This window comes from Panthera onca, chromosome E1, assembly GCF_046562875.1.
Source record: "Panthera onca isolate mPanOnc1 chromosome E1, mPanOnc1 haplotype 2, whole genome shotgun sequence".
NCBI classification, from domain to species: Eukaryota; Metazoa; Chordata; class Mammalia; order Carnivora; family Felidae; genus Panthera; species Panthera onca.
The window spans coordinates 42,986,533-43,011,796 of NC_138352.1; the positions used below are offsets into that span (position 1 = coordinate 42,986,533).

General features: G+C 41.8%; 1 protein-coding gene and 1 long non-coding RNA gene across 12 annotated transcripts in view; one reads left to right on the forward strand and one right to left on the reverse strand.

Annotated features, from left to right (window-relative positions):
• BCAS3 (BCAS3 microtubule associated cell migration factor) overlaps positions 1–25,264 on the forward strand; it is a 614,259-nt gene that overhangs the window by 509,974 nt on the left and 79,021 nt on the right. The gene's annotated exons all lie outside the window — the stretch shown is intronic.
• Positions 8,466–25,264, reverse strand: part of LOC144614322 (uncharacterized) — a 30,129-nt gene continuing 13,330 nt past the window's right edge. The window contains exons 2-3 of the long non-coding RNA XR_013552031.1: positions 9,393–9,450; positions 8,466–8,672 (exon numbers count right to left, since the gene is read on the reverse strand). This is a non-coding gene — a long non-coding RNA (uncharacterized LOC144614322). The remainder of the gene's footprint in view (positions 8,673–9,392; positions 9,451–25,264) is intronic.

Below are 25,264 nucleotides of genomic sequence, written 5' to 3' on the forward strand. Positions count from 1 at the left end.
CATAGCCAGGAAGGGCTATGTAAGAAAGGACTATTTGACCTGAAACATGACCATAGGGTAAGAGATTCTGCTCTCCTCTGTTTTGTTCTCCTCTATGTCCACAAACTTGTCCTATATAGGTCTGTGTATTCTCAGAGCTCACTGAAAACCCAACACCCCCACCTTACCCCCCAAAAACTAGGTCATGTATCTCTTGAATGTTTAATATCATGTCCTACATTTTGTGCCTGGAGAAAAACCTTTACTCACTTGTAGATGTCACTCAAGCCACAGATCTTCTGTCATTCACTGAAGATTCAGCATCGCTGGTCATATTTGATTTGGGGGACTGCTTCCACCTTTACTTGTGTCACCCCTGCCCATTTTGCATTCATTCATTCATTCAGTACTTTCGTTAACTAAAGATTCTCTTGACTACTCAGAGATGAAAATGAATAAGACATATTCTCCATCTCCGAGGTATATCCTTATTCCAGTTAGGAAGAGAGAGTTATATAGCCTGTCTGTCCCTCCTTCCCCTTTTGTATCACCACCAACAACCACCCACCCCACTACCACATTTTTTTAGTCTTTTTTTGCTTTCCCTTTACTAGATTCACATTATTATTTTCATAGTAAAAAAAACACATAACATAAAAATTTGCCATCTTAACCTTTTTTAAGTATACAGTACAGTTGTATTGACCTTATGCATATTGTTGTGCAATGCATCTCTAATAATTTTTCATCACAGAAGCAGAACCACTGGTATAGAATAAGGTATCCATTATTGGGACTAGACCTATATCTGACCTTGTATGATTGTGGTAGCTGTTTAAGAAATCTGTTGCCTTTCAGTCTCATGGTGGGCCTGAATGGAGATCAGGGCTGATGTTGGGAAGAAAGCTTAATGTGAAGTGACAGAGTAAAAGGACAAACTCTAACCCATGAGGCAAACTGGAACCCATGTCTGTTTCTCAGGGCTGGTAGCCATGATGAAATGGGTGATCTGGAGCAGGCACTGACATTCCTCATTACAGAGCTGCACATGCACTTGGCCCAGGACACAAAGAATCTGAAGGAGGATATCTGGTGAGAGCTGGGGGATATGCAGGCCTGGTGGGTTGGCCAGCACATTAGCAACAGAATGCACAAGATGCCACAGTGCCACGCGCCCAACATTTAACCTTCAGAGTGTAATGATGGCTGCTGCACGTCCATCTTTTGAATCTCATATAAATCTTTCTTATAGACAAGCCTAACTCATAGCCATATAGGGAAGGAAATTCTGGGAAATATAGTTCCAGCTTATATAAGTTGAGTCAGTACAAAGCCACCACAAGACTTAATTATTTTTTAAGAGCTTTAGGAACAAATTCTTACTCAGCAAGGATGCAGAATATAAGAACAATATATAAAAAGCACTTGTATATCTATGTAGTAGTAATGAGAAAACCAAAAACAAAACTAAGAAAACAATTCCATTTACAGTAGCATCAAAAGGATTAAAACATTTAGGAATAAATTTTTTAAAAGAAGTGTAAGGGCACCTGGGTGGCTCAGTTGGTTAAATGTCTGACTATGGATTTTGGCTCATGGTTCGTGAGATCAAGCCCCACACTGGGCTCTGTGCTAACAATGCAGAGGATTCCTTGTTTCCCTCTCTCTCTGCCTCTCCCCCACTCACACACATACTCTCTCTCTCACTCTCAAAATAAATGAACATGAAAAAAAATTTGAAAGAAATATAAACTTTATACTCTGAAAATGCAAAGTGTTAAATTACAGAAGACTTCAATAAATGCAAAGACATGTTGTGGATGGAAAGACAATATTGTTAAGAGGGCAGTGCTTGCTAGGAATTTATCCAAGGGATACAGGAGTACTGATGCATAGGGGCACTTGTACCCCAATGTTTATAGCAGCACTCTCAACAATAGCCAAATTATGGAAAGAGCCTAAATGTCCATCAACTGATGAATGGATAAAGAAATTGTGGTTTGTATACACAATGGAATACTACGTGGCAATGAGAAAGAATGAAATATGGCCTTTTGTAGCAACGTGGATGGAACTGGAGAGTGTGGTGCTAAGTGAGATAAGCCATACAGAGAAAGACAGATACCATATGGTTTCACTCTTATGTGGATCCTGAGAAACTTAACAGAAACCCATGGGGGAGGGGAAGGAAAAAAAAAAAAAGAGGTTAGAGTGGGAGAGAGCCAAAGCATAAGAGACTGTTAAAAACTGAGAACAAACTGAGGGTTGATGGGGGGTGGGAGGGAGGGGAGGGTGGGTGATGGGTATTGAGGAGGGCACCTTTTGGGATGAGCACTGGGTATTGTATGGAAACCAATTTGACAATAAATTTCATATATTAAAAAAAAAAAAGAGAGAGCAGTGCTCCCCAAATTGATTTACATATTCAGTGAAATCCCTGTCAAAATCCCAGCCGACTTCTATGTAGAAATTGATAAGCAGGTCCTAAAATTCATATATAAATACAATGGATGCAGAATAGCCAAAACAATCTTAAATAAGAACATATACAGGCCTCAACTTTTCAATTTCAAAATTTACTGTTACAGTAATCAAGATGATGTCTTACCAATATAAAGATAGACATATGGATTGATGGGATAGAGTGGAAAGTCCAGAAATAAACCCTCACATTTATACTCAATTGATTTTCAACAAGGATGCCAAGGCAATTCTTGGGGAAAAATAGTTTTTCAAGAAATGGCGATGGGACAGTTATATAGCCACATGTAAAAGAATGAAGTTTGACCCTACCTCTCACCATATATGACTTAACTCAAAATGGACCAAAGACTTAAATATAGGAGCTAATTCTGTAAAACTCTTAGAAGAAAACATAGGTATAAATCTTTGTGACCTTGGATTAGGCAATGGTTTCTTGGATATAACACCATAAGTAGAAACAAAATGAAAAATAGATAAGCTGCATATCACCACAGTGAAAAACTGTTGTGCTTCAGAGGACAACATCACAAAAGTGAAAAGACAACCCATAGAATGGGAGAAAATTTTTGCAAGTCATATATCTGATAAAGGATTTGTGTCTAGACTATGTAAATGACTACCACAACTCAATAGTAAAATGACAGGTAACCCCATTTAAAAATGGGCAAAGGATCTGAATAGACAGTTCTCCAAAGAAGATATGCAAATGACCAATAATCACGTGAACAGATGCTTGACATTGTTAACCACCAGGGAGATACAACACAAAAACACAGTGAGATGCCACTCTGTACTCACTAGGATGACTATAATAAAAAAGATAGATAATAATAAGTATGATAAGAATGTAGAGAAATCAAAGCCTTCGTACACTGCCTTTGGGAATGTAAAATAGTGCAGCTCCTTTGGCAAAATGTTTGGCAGTTTCTCAAATAGTTAAAAATAGAGTTATCATATGATCCGGCAATTCCGCAACAGGGTATATATCCAAGAGAAATGAAAACATATCCATACAAAATCTTGTACACCAGTGTTCATTGCAGCATTATTCACAATAGCCTAAAGATGAAATAGCCCAAGCGTCCATCAACAGATTAATGGATAAAATGTAGTATGTTCATACAAAGGGATTTTATCCAGCCATAAAAAAGAATGAAGTTCTAATACATGCCATAACACAGATGAACTTTGAAAATATTTGTGACTGAAAGAAGCCAGTCACATCACAAAGCACCATAGATTCCGTGGTACCATTTATATGAAATGTCCAGAATAGGCAAATCTAGAGAGACAGAAAGTAGATTAGTAGTTGCCTAGTGCTGGGGAAATGAGAAGTTTGAGAGGTGATGGCTAAGAGGTACAGGGTTTTTCTTTTTGGAGTAATTAAAGTGTTCCAAAATAGATTGTGGTGACAGTTGTACATCTTATAACTATACTAAAAGCCACTGAATTGTACCTTTTAAATGAGTGAAATGTATGTAGGTGAATTATATCTCAGTAAAGCTGTTGTTTCAAAGGTGGAGGGCAACCTAGGACTGGTATACTTAATAGAATAGAAGCTCTTGCTTATTTCTCCTCTTTTCCTTAGTCAGTAATTCCTTTTGTGGGCAGGTGTGTGAGCAGATGGAAAGCTTTATTCCATTCCTTGTCATTTGGGTTCTTTATAAATGGCAGCTTCTATCTACCTAGCTTGCTGTGGTGAAGAGATTTACTAGACATTGTTTGTATTTGGCAAAGTTTTCCCTGGGGCTTCACAGAGGATAGTTTTAGAAAAATTTGGGGCCTAGTGTTGTTGTGGCCCAATGTCTCTTCACCCATCCTCATCACTGTCATTGGGATAAGCATAGGTTACATTTGTTCTTAATCCCTTGGAGGACACAGAGTTGTTCAATCCATCCTAGTATAGACCACAAACCATGTTTAAAATAGTGGGCCAAGCCATCGGGCCTCCATGGTGAGGGGGCACGGATCCCTCTGCCTGAGTAAAAAAAAGCCAAGCAGGTGACCACAAGCCACGCTGGGCTTGGCTGCTTCATGCTAGCTGGACGACTGTGATGGTGTGAGTTTTGCTAAGCCTCCTTTGGCTCACTCTTTCTCCCTCTCCAGTGTCTCTCAGCATTAACTCTAGCTTGGCTCCACAGCTAGGAGTACTTTCTTTGTTGTTAAGTGTTCACCCCTGGGGTAATGTGCTCCCCACTGTTAGCAGAACTCAAGAAATCTTCTATTTCATTGCAGAATAGAGTTGTAAGGGCTCTCAGAATTCTTGTAGTCGAATCTCCCTACTTGACACTTGAGCACCCTGGATGCCCACGGAAAGGCAGTTATGGTTTGTTAAAGTCCAGGAGGCCATTGGATGCCACTGGATCCAGGGAGTCACACAGGCAGAATAAATACTTCATAGCTTGTAACTGTCACAGCTTGGGGTCTGAGGAATCACAATTTATCTTTTGAAGGGAATGCGAGGTAGTTCGTATGGCAGAAGGAATATCCAGTTTGGAATTAGGGGATGCAGGTTTAAATCACAGCCCTGCCACTTACTGATTTTACATCTGGGGTGAGGACTTGAGTTTCTGAGCTTCAAGATACAAATTTATGTAACTGGAAGGAATAAAAAGTACCTCCCTTAGAACATATGCAGATTTGATGAAATCGTAGATCTAAAACTTCTTGTAACTTGGAACAAAAGGTGTATTCCCATGAAAAGATCCAGTACTGTTTGTGTGTGTTTGTGCATGTGCCAGGCAAGAAGTGGCCCCTCCAAGGACATTCTTATGACAGATTAGTGTTTGCATGGGCAGTACCAGAGCCAGGGGTTCTGCCAGCTCTCCTCACACCTGCTTGCTCCCCTGGGCAGCAAAGATGGAGACATATGGGAATATCTGGACCTTGCTTTTTCCAGCAAGTTTCAATTCATTGGTCTATTTTATTTCTATGATATCTCAGCTTTTCGAATAGGTATTATGTACCGTATGCAAATAGGTATTATATATACCATGACTGGGTGGCTCAGTCGGTTAAGCATCCAACTCTTGATTTCCACTCAGGTCATCATTTCATTGTTCGTGAGTTCAAGCCCCACATCGGGCTCTGCTCTGACAACGTGGAGCCTGCTTGAGGTTCTCTGTCTTCCTTTCCCTCTGCCCCTCCCCTGCTTGCTTGTTCTCTCTCTCTTTCAAAAATAAATAAACATTTTAAAAAGTTGAAAATTAGGCACAAAAGGGTATATAGTGAAGTCTCCCACCCCTATCTCCTGATCTATCCCTAAAGGTAATCACTGTTACCAGTTTCCTGTGTGTCATTCCAAGCATACTCATGCACATACAAATATCCTTTTTTTTTCCATCAAAAGAACATCCTACTATGCACACTCTTTTTGTGTTTTAGTTTCATCATACGTCAATATATCTTGGATATTTTTCCTTTTTTAGTATTTATGGAATGTCCGTGTTATTTTTAGAGAAAACATGGTTTTCATTGCAGTGATTTACCATAATTTACTTAGAACCCCTATTTTGGACCTATAGATGGCTTTCAATCTTTTGTTGTTATAAACATCTTTTTATATCTTTGAGCATTTGTGTAATGTTCGATTAGGAACTCTACAGTTACTTGCTAGAAGTAAAATTCCCAAGTTAAAAGAGTATGTGCATATTAACAAATGCCAAATTTCCCATCATAGTTGTTCTACTAACTTATATTCCCACCAACAATGTATGAGAGTGCTTATTTCTCTATATCTTTCCAATACAGCATGCTATCAGATTTTTTTAGTTTTGACTGTCAGATTCAATGTGATATTTCATTGTGATTTTTTTAAGTTTATTTATTTATTTAGAGAGAGAGAGTGGGGCAGGAGCAGAGAGAGAGGGAAAGAGAAAGAATCGCAAGCAGGCTCTGCACTGTTCACTCATGAACTGTGAGATCATGACCTGAGCCGAAATCAGACACTTAACTGACTGAGCCACCCAGGTGCCCCTCAATGTGATTTTAATTTGCATTTCTCTTAGACGGGCTGTGAACATCTTTTCTCATGTTTAAGTTCCTTATTTTTTGTATTCTCCACTCATTGTTTCCATGGTTATTGCGTTGTTAGTCTTACTCATATTGATTTGGAGAAACTTTCTCCATACTAAGTAAACTAGCATTTTATTTTTCATGTTTATTATAAATATTTTCCCTGGTTTGTCAGTATCTTTTAACAGGTATGTGATACTTGTTTTGCCATAAAATATTTTAAATTTTTATGGGTTTATATTTATCAGCAATTTTCAATGGTTTCTGGGGCTTGCATCATACTTAGAATAACATTCCCCTTCTCTACTGATTAAAAAGTTCTCCTGTGTTTTCATGACAAATCTTTTTTTTCTTCCAAGTTTTTATTTAAATTCCAGTTCATTAACACACAGTGTAACATTAGTTCCCGCATAAGTATCTTGACTTTCTTTTCTGTTACTTCCTTCAGAGGTGGCACACAAAAAGATGCTCAAGAACTTTTTTCTTGATCAACTGTTTCAATTTAGACTGTTTCACGTAGTGGAAGAACCACTGAATTTGGATTCAGAAGACCAACTAACTGTACTACATAGATCCCAGCTATCTACTGTGTATCTGCCTCTTAGACTTTTGTGAATGTGTAATAAGATCAAATGAAATAATATATGAGAAAGAGCTGTTTTAGCTGTAAAAGAGTTGTTCAGGATGGTGTCTCAGTGAACACATTCATACATGCTTTTGTTGGGGGCATAGCTCAGGGGTAGATAGATCATTTGACTGCATACATGCTTTTGTTATTTTTCTCCCTAATTGGTCTCAGGTTTGAAATAAAATTTGTCTCTAGGAAAAAGCAAACCTCATAAATGTGAAATTTCCTTTATTGCTTCTTTGGGAATAACTTACCAATGTGAAATCTTTACTGAGCCTTCGAATTGGCAGCTGAAAAAGGAGGGGGATATTGGGCTGTTAGTGAGAGGTTCTCCCCAAGTGTCCAGACTAGTAATTTCTGAGAGTTGAATGGCTGGGAAAAGTGGGCAGGGCATTTGGTTCATGTGCAAGGACAGAGAACCCAGTCCATTCCAGTTGTGTTAAAAGAGTTTGAAGGGAAAATATTTTGGGAACTAAAGTGGGTTTACTCTTAGACAAATATGTCAGCCAGGGAAAGTTCCCTAGCCTGACCTACAGAGGCTCTGGGACATGTTAAATGCCCAAGTTATAAAAAGTTTTGTTGGATTGGTCCTTGTTAATAAAGTGGAAGAGCTGAGTTGAATGAAAAAGAAGAAAGCCTGTCAACAAGGAGTATTGTAGGCCACATCATTCTAGAAGTTTCTATACCTCAGTTTGAGAATAACACTGTTATTTTTATGTCCATCCTGGTTTAATGAGTTGGTCAAATTACATCATCCCTTTATCTACCTAAACAATTTTTGTTGAGGTAAATATTTCATACAGTGGAATGCAATGTGTAATTGAATAAACGGTAACAATTGGAAATATATATATGTGAATATATTTGTGATTTCCCCCCTTTAATATTAAAAATAAAGCAGCCCATGGCATATTATGTCTAAATAATACTATGATGTTCTGATACTGGAAATTGTAATGTAATGGTTACTTCACTCCATTTTGCTCCTTTATGTGATGAAAACACTTGGGCCGCCAGGACGTTCCATAGTGCTGCCTAGTCCTGCCTAGTCCTTTCAGCGATTTTACCATCTCGTTTATTTTTTATTACAAATAGGACTATTTGTGCTGGAAATGTACCAATGAATCTAACTTGTCTTGGTTTTGTACAATTGGTACTAAGCACCCACTTTGCACCAGGTGCCGTGTCTTGCTTCTGTTTCCTTCTGCCTCTCCACTCCTAGCTGGGAGGAGACAGAGGTGACAGAGGGATGGGTGAGTGGATTTAGAAGGGAAGTGGACCGAAATGAAGTTTAAAATAAATTGATTTATGAGCCATCAGAACTTGAGGACCATAGTCCAAGTTAAAACTTGACCTCACTCACCGGAGCAGCTTGAAGTGTACCTTTGGTATTTTGATCTGAAGCCTATTGACCTCCACTGCCTTTGAGCTCCTTGGAAGTAGCAGTGCAATCCACAGCTGCAGGTCTTTTCTCTGCTCCTGTTTTCTTTCTCTGGCTGAGCTTTGGAGGTGGCTGTTTAGACTTTGCAGTGCTGGTTCTTCCACCTGCCAGGGCCTTCGTTGGTCCCTGTAAGGCCATGCCACTTTTTGTAACCATGGAGAGGAGGAACCCTCCAAGGAGCCATCAGAGTCTATTCCGGGAGAGCTCCTCACCCCTCTGCCTACTAGTAAAGTCGGGGGATTTGCCCAGGCACTGCAAGGCACAGCATGGTGACCTGAGGCCTTGTCAGCAAGGGCAACAGAAGCCTCCGCAGCACCTGGCTCAGTGCAGAGCGCCTAGTCACTGAATGGACGGGTGAGTGACGTTCTCAAGCAGTTGTCACCAGGGCCCTCTCCTGACTATCTGGTCTGTAGGCTCTGGAAACCTTGTTGCCCTAAATTCCTGTTCTCAATCTCTACCTAGACACTGCTGCTCTCTCTTGGCCTCCTGCCTGGACCTCAGGGCCTCCTCTGCCCCCTCCTGACTCAAACCACCTCTCTTGAGGCTGCCTCCAGCTGAGTGGACCAGGGACCACATGAACCAGAGAAATTAAAAGTATTACCTGAGGGGCGCCTGGGTGGCGCAGTCGGTTAAGCGTCCGACTTCAGCCAGGTCGCGATCTCGCGGTCTGTGAGTTCGAGCCCCGCGTCAGGCTCTGGGCTGATGGCTCGGAGCCTGGAGCCTGTTTCAGATTCTATGTCTCCCTCTCTCTCTGCCCCTCCCCCGTTCATGCTCTGTCTCTCTCTGTCCCAAAAATAAATTAAAAAAAATAATAATAAAAAAATAAAAAATAAATAAAAGTATTACCTGAGAGTTGAACTGGGGTCCTTTGCTTTCCCATCCTCCTAGATTGTGGTTTATCTTGCTAAAATACAGAAAAGGAGGAGAAACAAATATGCTATTTAGTGCCTGGCAGAGTAGGTGCTAAGAAAGGTGTCAAACAGAGAACCCCGTGCTACTTTGTTCAGCCCAGAGTAGCCCCCAGGTCTGAATACTGATCTTTATTTTCTGCTGATTTCCAGCAGGTTTCAGTTACACTTTCTTGGCCCTCTAGTGAGGAACTCTGCCTATTTGGTTCCGTTTAGCCATAGGCTCTAGACTAGACTGGAGGATTGACTCAGTGAAAATGTTTACTTCTCTAATTAAGCAGAATTAAGGTCTGGACTCAAAACTGTCTTGGGCTGTGCTAGGCATAATTGAGATGCATGGGCTTTGTGTAAATAATGTACCTCTAATTGGCTTTGATTAAGTGCAAATTAGGATCACACTTCACTCCAGTGTGATTTACATTCCTAAGCCGTTTTACTAACTGAAGTAGTGTGGGTGGCCGATAAGGCTTGTGTATCCAGGATGCCTAGAGAGGTAGGAGCTGGGGGTCTGTCTGCAGTTTTCCAGAGGTAGAGAGCCTACAGCTGAGATTCTGGATTCTGGCATCTTCCTTCCCATTTCTGGTCCCTACTTTGGGCAAATCGGCTTAATCCATTAAATTCTAGAGCTCCACCACGTTTTGATTTTCAAGACTTGGGAAGCTTATCTTAAAATAAAATAAAATTTAAAAAAAGTCAAACAAATGGTGTTTGCCTTGTGGAAACTCCGTCCTAAAGCCAGCACCAGGCTTTGGCTGTCAGAATATTGTGACACCTTTGTTACTTGTTGACCAGAAATGTTTCATAAAAGGAAACAACCTGTGGCAAGTTTTCTCCAAAGAGTTTCCGGTCTGTGAGTGTGAGTCAACAGACTGCTACAAAGCAGCTTAACTCCGTCCATCTCTCCCTCCGCGATTGCTTTACAGCATTCCAAGGGAGGGTCTTTGCAAGTGGCCCTCTGTGGGCCTGGATGGGAAATGTGGCACATTTCTTGCTCACGAATTCTTTCGATCTGCATTTGAAGGTCACCATGAGGAGATGAAGCCTCAATAGTTGGATTGATATTGATGTCAGCTCCTACTCCTGAGCTGGTGAAGTCTGGCATGTGGCAAGGCCTGTGGTTAGTGCGAGCCTGGTAAATGGGCCACCGGAGGAGAATTGTGACATGGTGTTTATGACCCTGGAGGCCTCTGGCAGTTCGACCTAGAAGGAGTGTCTCCAGATTTTCTCACATTAGCGTGCTGCTGCTTGGTGCAGGACCAAAAAATAACCTGACAAAATAGGGATTTTCACACTAACAGAGAGTGCTAACAGTATGCCAGAGTCTGTGGGAATGCTGTTAAGAGGTGTGATGTGTTAAATACTCACTTCACGGCCTGGTGAAAGAGTTGCCCAGAGCATCACAGAGGAACTCCTTGAATGTGTCACCTTCAGAGAAGGTTAGACTGTAAATATGTTTGGTGTCTAAACTCTGCCCTGGGCCTACCAGAGTGAGGAGACAGCATATTTAGACAGGTTACACTCTAGAAATCCTGGCAGAGTGAGTAGAGACAGAGAAGGCTTTCTAGGCCCTATAAGCTACATTCATTCTTTTACTCATCCAGTAAATGCTTGTGGGCCACCTACGGGGCCAGACATTTGGAGATGTGAGTAGGAATAAGCCATGGACTCTACCCCAAAAGAGCTCTATCTAGTTGAGGAATTAATCTGTATAGAGGCTAAATCACAACCAAATGTGGTATGCGCTGCGTCAGAAACAAGGAGGCATATGGCGGTGGGCTATCATGGGGAAAATTGTCTGCTCTACTGCATGGGTTCAGAGCAGCTTGGAGTTGGCTCGAGGGCCATGTGCTGTTCCAAAGAAGTGCACTTGTTACCCTTTTCACTTGAGTGGGCATTTCTGAAGAAAAACAGTAATAACAACAATACAGTAATTAAGAACATTTGATCAGTATATACTGTGTACCAGGTACCATTCTACAGGCTTTTGTTCATTCAGTCAGATCTTTACAGAATCATATAGGTATAATTATTACTCTCATTTTAAGAGGAGTAAACTGAAGCTTGGAAACTGAATAACTTGCCAAAGATAGGAGCCAGAACTCAAATTTCAGAAGCTCTTGGTCTGGTGCTGACTTTCCGACCAACAGGCTGTGAGCTCTGAGCAGGTCACTGCCTATCTCTGCCTCAGTTCCCTCCCTAGCCCCACCATTAGATGAGGCACTCAGCCAGCTTCCTGAATCACAGAAAACACTTGGCTTATGGCTGGGGGAAGAATAGGGTCTTTTGCTGCTTGCTGTTGCTACTATCAGTTGTGAATTTTGTGACCTTGACTTGCCATCTGCAAGCCCTAGACAAAGTGATATTGATCTTTGTCAGTCTTCTTGACCTGTGTACTTGATTCCAGAAAGCCTCTTAAAGTAGGGCTCTCTACCTTTCTTTGTCGTAAGTGGCCCAGGCAGCAGGGACCCAAGGTTATCAAACACAAGGGCCTTGTCCCAAGGCCATCTCTGATATAAATTGTCCTAGCTTTACATCAGCATGTACTTTCTACTTTAGATCCCCTGTCAGGCCTTGTTATCAAATGCAGTGTTCTCTGGTCTTTTAAAAGATGCAGTTCAGGGGTGCCTGGGTGGCTCAGTTGGTTGGACGTCCAACTTCAGCTCAGGTCATGATCTCACAGTTCATGAGACCAGCTCAGAGCCTGGAGCCCACTTCGGATTCTGTGTCTCCCTCTCTCTCTGCCCCTCCCCTGCTTGCACTCTCTCTCAAAAAATAAATCAACATTAAAAAAAAAAAAATGCAGTTCAGCCCAAGACCTTGACTCAGGTAAGTTCTCCTTCACTCTTGATGCATTAGGAGGAGTGCTTCCTTTTCTGAGTGGTAGAGACAAGGAACCAAGTCTGAGGCAACCACAAAATATGGCCTTCTAGAGGGCCAGGAAGTATTCCTGATGGGTTTTTATGCAGAGATGCCTAGAAAGGACCTACTGCCTCACCTGCCAATCCTTTCAAGAGCAATTGCACTCAGCCCTGGGTGAAAGTACTGTACTGAGAACCATCAGATCCTGCTTAGGCACAGGCAGTGAGTGACTGGTGTTTTGCAGGTACCTCGATGTTAAAGAGAGCCTTGGGCCAGAAGAGTTTGGTTTCAGAAGACAGGGATAGAGGGGAGGAAATATGCTCATAATATTTATCTATCAATGTCTAAAAGTACTAGTGTCAGCTTCATGGCATCATTCCTTCAGTCCCTCCCGTTCCAGAAGGACCACACAGGCCCAACTGCCCTGTCTATGCACACTTCCTTTTGGGCAGGGCCCAGGACAAGTACACCTTCCTTCTTACCCTGTAGTTTACTTGTTAGAACAACTTGTTTCAGACCCTTAATGTTGTCTGATCCTTCTAATCATATTCTGGAACTTTGGCTTTGACCTTGAGTTATATTTCCAAGCATTACTTAGAAGAGAATGCAGCCACCATGACTCAGCTGGCTCACTGCAAGTAGTGGGGGTGGGGTAAGGGTGCCGACCCAGTAAATTCTCAATTCACTCATGAAAAGGAGCTTCTCTTCATCTTCAAATGAGCCCAATCTGGTTTTTAACTTTTTTTTTCGCTCTTTGCTTATAATTTTCCAGTATCAGATGTAGATGTTTACCTCCATGTGCATTACTGCAATATGAAACCTCTGTCCTGAAAGCAAATAACTGGCTTTAATGGATGTGCTGTCAGCTAGCAGCTAAAGAGTTAAAAGTTTTAGCAGGCAGACTGGCCAGCAGGAGTTAGTGGTGTGGAGTAAGAGGGACGCCAGGCTGTCTCTAAACTTTTTGGCCCTCCCCAAGTACAGAGATGAAGGAAGAGCCTCTATAAATCACTGGAGATTAGAGACCCTGTTCTTGCCGACTCCGCAGGGTTGCCCTGCTTAATGTCAAAGCCTCACGTATTACTTTAACAGCGCTCCTTTTCTTTATTAAATCCACTTTGAAATAAAAAAAAAAAAAAATGATGATCTTTCCAGTAAGGGGGAGAAGGCTAAAAGGATTTAGAAAGTATCTGCTATGTTACATTACAGAGACTAATAACTGTTTAGGGAGTAAGTAACATTTTTGCACCATCTTAAGCCATAAAAATGAAAAGATGTATAAAGGTCTGTGTCTTAAAATGAATTTGTTTGAGCATTTATTTTGTCCCATGTCCTTGCCTTCAGGTCCTTCAAAGTGTGAGTGCAGAAACTGGGAACAGGAGGTGTGGGTGCTAATGACCAGAAAGTCTAGGAACGTACTCTTAAGGAAATTGTTCAGAACTAGGGTATTTACTGCGTGGCGGGGGTGGGGAGTCTGGGAGGGAGTGTGGTGGTGGAGAGAGTTCTACTTTTATACTTAAAAGAAAAAATGCAAACGTTGACTGTGTTCCATTGGAGGCCGAGACCAGGCTTATCTCCTTCATCTGACTTTAATGAAGACATATTTTAAGCAGCTGCACCCATGTCAAATGTCATATTTTTGCTCAAAACTTCCACCTTCTGAGTGGGAGGTTCTCAAAACTAAAAAGTTGGTAGTAATTATAAACTAATTGGAGAGCTCTAGGCAAAAGTTGGATTGTCACAAAACCTAAGTTAAAAACAAATTTATATAGATGAAATAAGAGGAGCCGTGAATCGAAAATCATTAAAGCGGGTAATGTGTGGATGCGGTTCATTATACCATCTTCTGTGCTTCTATATTGTAAAATGTTTCCATAATAGAAAATAAATAAAGCAGTTCACATAAAATGCTTAGCACTCAATAGAAAAACAACGCACACAAGCCAATGTAGGCCAAAATATTAAATCACCAATTACAGCATCTTTATGCTTTCAGAGACATCATCAGGATAAAGAAAAGCTGCACAGAAAATTTGGGTACCCTCATTTGTTTACTACCCATTAGACATTGAAGCTTCTTTCTGTTTTGTTTTGTTTTCATTTATAATCAAATGGCCATTGCTTAATTAGAATTATTTCAAAAAGGTAGGATTCTCTCATTAAAAGCCCAGCAAAAATCTTTCAAAATCTCAGGAGCAAATGTGATCGAGGGACTTTTACAGTTTGCCTGTTTTTGCCAAGCACCCACAAGCCAAGTTCATTTTGTTTTCAGGATTTCACTTGTTTATTCAGCAAACAACTGCTACCTTTCAGGCATGTTGCGAGCTGCCAGTGATAAAAAGCTGAGTAACCTGGTCTCCTGCTCTTGAGAAGCTTACAGTCTTAAATGGAAATATAAAAATACAGATTAAATATAAACTGAGCATGAAACCTTAAAAACAGAGGCCCCTTTTAAATTATGCTATACTCCATGTGGGAAAGGGAATCATGCTTTCTTTCTGTAGCTCCCAGGTCGTGGCTTAACAGAAGGACTGAGGTTTGGGATGAGCAAGGAATCCCTTGCGAGCCGATTCCTAGATTGGCATGGTGCTATTTCCATCTGCATTTTGAAGTTTAGAAGAAGTTTACACCTTTAAAATATGGTTCATATTTGCCAGGAAAAAAAAATAGCTTGTTTTGCAGGGCTTCCCATCCAAAGGTTGACAAGTCACAGCTTTTGATTCTGACAAACAGCTTGAAGGTGTCACGTCTGCAGGCTCCCGACACAATGAATTGCGGTTCTTCATTTATGGCAGTTTGTGCTTCATATATGCTTTCATGTGTTTAGGACGGCTGCCCAGTTTTAAAGTAGCAGCTCTTAAAATAGCTGGAAATGGATGTGGAGTTCAGGTTCGGTTGAAATGGGACTGGTGGTGCTTGTGTGTGTGTTTGTGTGTGCACATTTTCAAGCCTGCGTGCGTGCCTGTGCTGCTGTAAGTCACTGCTGGAACAGTTTACACAGGGGGCCATTGTGACCAGAAAAGAAAATGCATGTAGGGTGAGGTGGAAGAGGGAGGGAGGATTGCATCTAGTGATCCTGGAGCAGTTGCTCGGACCAGCATTTAGTGTTTTATTAGGAGAGAACAACTCTATAAAAGGAACAAGAGGTTCAATCATTACAGAGTGGGGCGACAGGAGGCAGCTGCCAGCATGACTTTGAAAACCCTTTCAGATCCTAAAAAAGTTGCCACATATAACGTGCTGCAGCTGCTGGGATCATTTAGGAGAAATGAAGAACTTGGCACCCACTCACCTCTAGGGGATAGGATTCTAGGATCACCCCGATGTTTTCTTTAGATGAATTCCAACACCCCCCCCACCTCCCCCCATCACTTTCCTTCTTTGTCGCTGCACCTTCTCAGAGCAGCTCTTGTATTTCTTATTTTTTCAGGTAGGTTTTCAGAGAATTAAGAGAAAAGGACAGTTCCCTAGTTTTATTGAAAACAAAGGTGGGGGGGGAGGTCCCACATGCTTGGGAATTGGGTAGGTGAGGCCAGGTCGGGAGAATACAGAGGATCCCCTAATTGTGCCCCTAGTACTTGTACTTGACGAACGAGTTACCATAGCCTTGCAAACTATCACTTACATGATGTCATGTAAGTAACAAAGTATGTGGATTTCATTTTTTTTAAATCTGCCCAGAGATGTCTGTTTTTCATCAGTACATACAGAATATTTGCAAAGTTGAACCCTTGGTGATTAAACATCTCCAATTAAATCATATAAACTTAAGCAATAACCTGTGATCATATACGCCAGGAAAAAAATAATTTAAGGGGAGTTATTTTTGACAAATGTATTATTTGATATATGTGCAAGACTTTTGATAAAGATTTCTTAAAGCATAAATGCCAATTACTGCTAAAATTTGGCAACCAGAAGGGTCTCTGTGAACTCACATTCTGTAAGCAAGCTCAGAGACCACTAACAAAAAACATTGCTGATGTAATCTTGAAAGAGATGCGGCCCCAACCTCACTGGGGAATAAATGGAGAGAAAATGAGGGGGTGATGGGGTGTGGAGGTAGTTACAGTTCCTTATTTAGAGGGGATATTAGAAACCCTTCGGCTGGAAATCTCAGAATTTGAGAAAAGCCCCCCTGTCCTTCCTACCCAAGGGATCCTGATCACTTTCTCTTTTATTTCTCACCTTCCCCACCCCAACTTAAAAATTGTTCCTGCTCTTATTAGGAGAGATGCTGATCTTTCGGGTATGTTGAGGTGGAAGTGGGGTGGGGAGGGCTCATTTTTAAGATGAGAAAAGTAGGGCCCGGGGAACTCCTAGAGAAGAAAACAGACTGAGGTCTTCTTGTTCTGTCACAGCCTAAACCAGGCGTTTCTAAGCCATCAAGTTACAACCCTCACGTAGGTGACCAGGGGTCAACAGCGGTCAAGCAGGAAAGAGAAAAGACCATGTCGCCAGTGAAATGATATGAAGAACTGCGTATGGTCATAAGCTTAAATTCCATTCTATGCAGGATTCAAGAGATCTGGTAGAAGTAGCAGCTCCTTTCACTGCAAAGTAGAATGTTGTGTCTGTGGTCAACGTAGTTAAGTAATACATTAGAGCATTTTATTCCTGTATCTTCCAGTCACTAAAAGAAGTTGCTATTAAAAAAAGAAAAGTATACAAGAGATGCCCAACTACTGTGGAGTTACTCATTATGTTTATTTTAATTTTTGTTGTTGTCGTTATTGTTTAGAGAGAGAGAGAGAGAGAGAGAGAGAGAGCGCACGCGCGTGGGAGGGGAGGGGTAGAGGGAGAGGGGGACAGAGGATCCGAAGCGGGCTCTGCTCCACGTGGGGCTCAAACTCACAGACTGGGAGATCATGACCTGAGCCGAAGTCAGACGCTTAACTGACTGAGCTACTCAGGTGCCCTGTGTTTAAAAAGAGCCCTGACATGTAATAGCTTATTAATTTTTTTTTCCCCTGGGCCCACAGGTAGTTAGAAACTCTAGCATGTGCTCACACTTGCAGGTCCTTTACCTCTTGATTTGTGACACATGGAACTTCTCACCAGCCTGGGGAGAATCACCCGGCCTAAGTATCTTTAAACGTTTGATTAAGCCATACAAGGGGCAAACAGAGTTCTGCTACCCACAGCATGGTATTTGGAATTCCTTTTGTTATTAAAAAATTCCACACTGGTAGTATGAGTTCAGGAAGCCTGAGGAGGGATAAGAAATAGAGAGCTTTTGTCTAGTGCTCTTTTAATGCTCTGCTCCAGGTGTTGGTGGCAAAGTGGCTTTGAAAGGCCTTGCTCGAGTCATTAACAGTGTCGAATTTCAGGCCTAGGCTGGCTGGCAGAAATGCCACATCCCATGGGGCACCTCTTCTGGTCCACCTCTCCTGTCCCTGTGTTTGTCAGTCTTCTCAGGACAGTGTTGTTACTTAAGCACAATCCGGCAGTGCCAGTCCTTTCTGCCAGACTCTGTCAAGTCCCATTTGCTGGGATGTAGCCTGCGTTTAATGCGGCCGTGCTTGGGGATAAAATCAGTCTTTTCCAAACATCATAAGAAGTTTCTCTGGAGACTTCCTGTTCATTTCTTACTCTTGAGGTCTTTGCCCCTAAGACAGTTCTCTCTGCTCCTATGGTGCTTTCAGTATGGCAGGTCAGGTGAACAGTTAGCCACCTCAGTAATTCAGAAAACAAAGACTGCCTCCACCCACATGACGTCACTTTGATGTCATCACTACTCAGGATTGTGGCTGACAGGAAGGTCTTGGTGCCACTCTACGGAGGACAGGCTGAGATGCCCGGCTTCTAAATAGCCCCTGCTGGGTGACGAAGTCTTGATTGGGGAATGTGCTCCCCTCTGAGACTTCTCTCTAAGCCTTTGGAGGGCACACTCCCTCGTAAGCTGCCTGAGATGGGCAGTCCAGACGGGAACTCCCTTTAAGTGAGTCACAACATCTGGAATGATCATGCTGGATTACTAGGCAGCCTCACTAGCAACCCCTTTCTTCTTTCCTAAAACTCAATTCTCAAGTGAAGAGGTTTATAAGGAGCAGGTGATGGCAGCAAGGAGGTGTCGGTGATGGGGACTTCTGTGAGAGCAGTCTGACTCCTGGGCAGGGAGGACGGGGTAGAGAACCTCTGTCTCTGAGACTAACAATGCCCAGCATTATTCCCAAGGCAAAGGACAGACTGAGAGCATCTTTTCAGAAGAGTAGCTGTCTCGCGGCTCTGAGGTAGTAGAGGGAGTGCCTTTTCTGCGAGATTGCTGCCACCAAGAGCCAAAGCAGTGTCTTCAAGGTGAAGGTTCTTCTGTCTGGTTCTCTACGTGCTTATGGTAAAACCTGTTTCTGGCACGACTCAGTTCAAGGCCGATCTTATTGAGATGTCTGTTGTGGCCATTTGAAATTTCTGGAGATCATCACAATTTTAAACATTAACAGTTGCTGAGACAGCTCCTGCGTTGGCCCAAGAGGGTCATGAAAAGTTTCTCTTTATTCTGAAAATGAGTTTTGTCCTGCTGATGATATTTAGTGACATTTGCCCCCAGGGACACAAAAATCTAACTGTGTATCATCACCATATGAGGCAGAATGTACTTGCCTCCACTCAACCACTCGCTCCTTCATTCTCCCAAGCAGGTTAAACAGCCTTGACCCAGGGGTCGAGGCTTCAGGTCTTCTGCAGAAAGACTGGCCTTTAGGATTCTATCTCATTTTTGGAAAGGCAGTTCTGACAAAAGTAACATTCCCCAGCCGACATTCTTTCCTTTCCCTTTGCAGTTATAACCATGCTTTTGTGGGAACGAGATGTGTTTACTAGAACGTGTTTCTACCATTTTGTTTGGCTTACTCATTCATTCAAAAAATGTATGAAGAGCCAAGCATGTGCCGGGAAGCTTCCTGGGGAAAGGATGGTTTGAACCAAGTCTTGAAGAATAAGTTGGAGTTAGGCAGGCAGCAGTGAAGATGGAACAGCATGGACAAAGTCCACGAAGACAAGAGGTCAGAGCACCAGTAGAGCTTCATTTAGGTCGGGAAGGCCAGGATATAGGGCACGTAGGAGATGAGAAGGGAGAAATAGAAAGTTGGTCATGAGGAGTTTAGGTGTCATGGTAGGAGCCTGAAGACTTTGGGGATCTCTTGTGGAATTTTAAACAAGACAATATGATCAGATATGTGTTTCAGAAAAACCACTTTGGCTACAGTTTGGAAAACAGATTGAAGTGAGGTGAGACTGGATCCAGGAAAACCATCAGGTACTAACTATATTAATCTAAATGACAAATACCTGAAGTAAGGTAGTGGTCGTAGGAATGGAGACAAGACCAAAATGCAAGAGAAATTTAGAGGGACTCTCTGAGAGCTAATGGCGTATCGTGCCCAGAATGTAATAAAGAGGGAGGAGTCCAGGATGATACTTAAGGTCTGGCAACTAAGTAGAAGGCGTAAGTACCATTTATACAGAAAAAGGGTGGGGATGGAGAGAAGATATGTTTACTTCATAACCTGTTGAATTTAAGGAGCCCAAGGAACAACCAAGAGAAATCGTGGCCAGAGTCATATTCCTTGACTTTCTGTTGACTTAGACTGTCTCACTTTCCTTGGTGATTTATTTGTGTGTGTGAGTATGGGAGAAGGGGAGAGAGGAAGCATGTGGAAACTCTCAACATCCAAAAGAAGTTAGCATAAACCCTTCTGTTGATATTATTTCCAAAATTTGACCAGATGTTTAAGCAAATTAACAAATGATTAAAGCGGCAGTCGGCAAAGACCTAGACCACTGTAGGCTAAGCAAAAGAGCAAGCCTATAGAGAAAGCCAAGCCCAGGTGTTCCTGCTAGAAAGGTCACTGCAGTGTGGGTCCCCAGTGGTCGATGGACAGAGATAAAACAAGGCAAGCCGGGTGTGATGGAGAGAGTGAAATAGGGAGTCTAGAACAAGTACAGATGTTTGTATTCATTCTGAGAGGAACTTGTGCCCAGTGGCTAGGCTTCCAAGAATGTTTTATCCTACCCACTATTAGTAACACATTCCTTTTTCCTCTATAGTCCAGTGTTTCATACCTTAGAAAGACTTTCTAAGTGGTCCAGACAGTATAGTATCAAAGAAGGACCATTGATTAACATTTTTCCATAGCCTGCATGCTGGACCAGCAGTCTGGACACTGACTTGGGTACCGCCTCCGGCTTCATTAGTAGCTCACTGTGGAGTCTTGAGCAAGTCACTTTCCCTTTCTAGACTTTAGCTTTCACTTCCCCAAAGTTAAGTAACACATCCTAGCAGGTTTTTAGGATCACTTCTAGCACTATCATTCCATATCTGTATCTATTTCTGGACTAAACAAGACCAAAGACTTGTTTAAAGTGGTAGACTCTTCTCACTCACCAAAGGCAGGCAATATACTTCAGTAAACTGTGCTTCCCAGCACACTCTATGCCTGGTGGGTAGACAGGCTGGAAAATTGCCATAGAGACGCTCACTGCAGCCCTTAACCCTTCAGGGGTCATTTAAAATGTCAGGCTTAAAAATCAACTATCTATGCTGCCCCCCCCCCCCCACCACCACCACCAAAGTCAGCTTCCTAGCTAGCCTCATCTAGAGGCTTCATTCCTCATTGGTCTTCAAATAAAAACAAAATAAAATGAAAAAGATGTTGAGCTCTAATACATGGAAACTCTCCCAAATGTCCTGATCTTTCTGCCTTTGCTAACCCTGGCTCTCTTAACATCTTCATTCTCCATGTGAGTTGAGTCTCTAGCTCAAATTCTCTACCCTGAGAATAATGATGAAAAGGGCACTGGAGACTATCCTACTGCCTTTCCAAACTACTTCCAAAAGGGAGTCAGATCCAGACCCCAGCGGGGATGTCCCACAACCTATGACGTGACACTCATGCTTCTTCAGTTTCTGTGTTTCAGGCTGCATCCTGTCATCTTTCCATTCATCCCTCTCACCTCTTCTATGGGAATAGATTTCTGTGCCCTCAAATGTGGGCTACCTTCCAGCTGAAAGTAGTCACATATCATAATCTAACACTTGCATTGTAGAAGATAGGATTCTGATTAAACTTGAGGGAAGTATGTTAATTAAGTAATTAATTCATGACATTCACGGCAATATTTCATAGCATTCTTCAGAGGGCTTGGGGTTCTTTACCAAAAGAATCTCATTAATATTTGTGCCACTTATGTGAGGCAGTTAACGTGTATCAAAATGTTTATTTCACACATAGGTCTCAGAGAGCCAGAGAAGTTCAGTTACTTGCCTGTGGTCCCACAGCAAGTGAGTAACCAGCAAACATTAGTAACAATCCAGGTGGTAATGAAACTGAAATGTTTTGGCTCTGACAGAATAGTTCAGCAAAAGGATATTGGTCCTAGGATGGGGAGCACGGCTTAGCCTCTAGGCCCCACTGCTATCCCAGGAGAACTGTATATTCTACTCTCCTGAATTTTGTTATGACAGGTTTTTTTAAATGATCTAAAATTTATGTGTACGTATGTGCATGAAAATATGTAGCTGCTCACAGATACATATATAGAAGATGAAAGAGAAAAATGGACAACTTATAATTACAGATATTTTTGTTCATCTGGTATCCAGATGATCTCCCTTGATTCTGACAGTTTTGACAAATCAGTTTATTAAAATTGTAAATGTAACCCAGAGCTGTTTAGTACAGTACTAAGCAGAAGGTGCTTTCTCCTCACATTATATTTTGCTATTGCATTATTAGAAGTAAATATGGCTTATACTTAAAAGACAAAACAGCCTGTCCTCCATGAGAAAGATGTGAGTTGTCACATATATTCCCAGTTGGTTTCACTGCTCCAAGACCCTGAGGATATTTTCATAGAGCTTTGACCTTGATGAGGCACAGAGAAGCCTGGTCCCCAGGTCCCCTCCTCTCCTCCAGCTCCCCCCATCTTTCCACTTCAGGTTTCTAAGTAGAAAATTCCAAAGTGAAAACTTGCTCCCTACTATCCCATAAGCATTATTCAGGTGACATTTGGGGAAATAAATCATCAGGAAGGCAAGTCACAATTTGGGGTATCTGAACGTGTTGTGCTTAAGTAACATATTTGCACTGTAAACCCTTCAGAAAAATGTGTGGCAGCAAGAAGTAATGGCAGGGAAGGCAGACTGGGAATCCTAAGTGCCGTTGTAAACAGAGAGAAGTAATGTACAAAACATGAAACTGCCTGCAGTAGCTGAACAGAGGGAAAAGAATTCCAGTTTTTCATAGACTGCCCTAGGAAGTCCAGAGAGGTTTTGATTTCCTACCTGATTAGTTTCAGTGGACAGTGCCATCTACCACTCTGATTTTGTTTTCTATTTTTCCTCTTCCCTATCCCTTCTAGCCTCTGCCCAGGAGTAATTTGTAAACAAGCACTATATCTATATGACAAGACATCTTAATCTTCATGCTATGGACTATTGGCAATCCAATAAAACCTGTGGACCCATTCTCAGAATATTTTTCAATGCTTAAAATAACATGTATCTGAATGTCAGTATTAAAATATTTTATAGCCCACACATTTATGATATAGTAATGCATATTTATTTTTTTAACATATTCAGTAACAAGAACTAATCACTACTATAATTTTAAAGTCATAAGGTATGTACACCAGGTCAGCAAACTATAGCCCACAGACCATTTTCGTAAATAAAGTTTTATTGGAACACAGCCATGCTCATTCATTTACATATCATCTCTGCTGGCTTTCATGCTGCAACAGCAGAGTTGAATAGTTGGACTGAGATCATATGTCTTTCAAAGTCTAAAATATTTGCCATCTGGCCCTTTACAGAAGAAGTTTCCCAATCCTTGGTGTAAATTACAACAATAGTAATGTGCAATAAAAATGCTAATTTCTATTGGTGACAGTCATAGGTACTGTGAACCACTATTTGTTGCCAACATTCATAATTGATAGAAGTGCTGAAGTTCAGTTAGAGATTAGCAAAACCAAGGTCAGCCAAGGCCACCTGAATTCTGTCTAAACCAGTGGACCCTAGGTTAGAAAGCTTTGAATGGGGTTACAATTTAAAGGAACTTTTAGCAGAAAGAAAGAATTTTTTGCAGTGTGGAAAATCTGCTCCCTCTGCACTCCTCTTACAATTGTATTGCAACTTAACATTTTCATATAAGGGATATTTAAGTAGTAAATGAAAAATAATCCATATCATCCCTATAATTAGGGGTGTCTTTCTGGGGAAAACTCATTCAGTCAGCTAATGCTAAGAAAAATAGAAGATTCTCTGCATAATCACTCATTACCACTCTTGCCCCACTGGAAGAAAGAGCCAGAATTTCCCTTCCTCCTCCCAGGCTTCTCCTATCATCTATGGTATATAACTTGACTTTTCTTATCTTGACTCTTGATGTCGCATCTAGACATACCATGAAATCTGACTTTATCATTTATGTGGCTATGATGTCTTATTCTCCAGAGACGATGTCAAGTATTCAGCAATAACTCATGTCCACTTAATGTGAAAATTGGTACCATCTAATGGAATCTTCAACATGCTAACCACACCATTCCAATAATGAAATGCAAATTTTCCTGCTATTTTTTTTTTTTTGGTATGGTCATTTTTTTCGACTCTTAAGAAATGAAATAATCCTCTTTATTATGAATTGAGAACTGGAAATAAAAATGCATTGTTTTCTTACACTAGTTTTAGTCTCTTTACCAGGAGCCCTAGGATTGTCATATTTAATCCTCACAACAGACTCAGACTCAGAAGGTCCATATCACTACTCCTATTTTATTGCTGAGAAAACTAAGATATAGGGAGTTTAGGTCACATCGGTAAGTGATGAGGTTCCAGAATTCATGTAGGTTTTTTTCCAGCTTTGGAAGAAAAGACAACCTTACTTTATATGACCCTTCATTTATAGGATTAGCTATAGCCCCTGGGTGTGTTTTTATTTAAGAGAAAGAAAGACCATGAAATGGAGTAGTTCTGACTGTAAACTCAGAGGATCTAGTATAGTGTTTGGATCATTTCCCAAGTTTCCCATCATGCAATAAGGGCTTTTGGAGAGACAGTGCCACTTCACCATCAGAAGTTCTAGGCTACTCAAAGCAAAGAATGGCTGAAAAAGCCCAATCTGTGATGAGCTCCCACCCTGCCTTTCAGGCTGGCCATTAAAGGCAAAGACTTGCCCAGCAACGGGACCTCTGAGATGGAGCAGTGCACCGCAGCCATCGGCCTGTGTGCTGAACAACTCTGCTGATACAGCAAAGCCAGGGATGTTATTGATTTTTCGAATAATATTTGAACGTCCTCTGATGGAGACAAAATGAAGAGGATTTATGGGGAACTAGAGCTGCACACGGCTGCAGGAGACTCTGTCTGTGGGCATCTTCTGAGCTGCCTGAAAAAAAAAAAAAAGAAAGAAAAAACAATCTCTCCTCTGTGAGACTAGGGAAAGAATGTAAACAAGCGCCTATGTGTGGGGACACAGCAGCAGCCTGGAACTTCTGAACTGCCAGAGAAGCATCCACTGGGTGAGAAGGAACACATGGGCCTCACTGAGCAATTACTGCTGTAGGTTTAATAGAGTTTGAGTACTGATCCAGAGTCAGCCTCAAATCTGCTTGACTTCCAGAACGGCGATTTGAACTGACAGCCTTACCACCTGTTGTTAATTGGACTTTGGTGCTCTCGCCTCCTGTCATTTCTCATTTCTGTCCTTGACCTCTTTTTAGGGGAGCAGGTACAGTGGGGAGAGACCAGCCCTCAGGAAGGGGGCCCGGGTGTATGCCGGTGCCGACCCTCTCATCTCCTGCCCGTCTTTGGTTTGGGGCAGGATCAGTGTTTCTCCATCCTCTCTGGTCCCCCCCCTTTACTGAGCCCTTGGCACACCATGCTTTAGTTTCCTGGTTAACATTTATTTTTGTTTTTAAGTAATCTCTACAACCAGCGTGGGCCTCGAA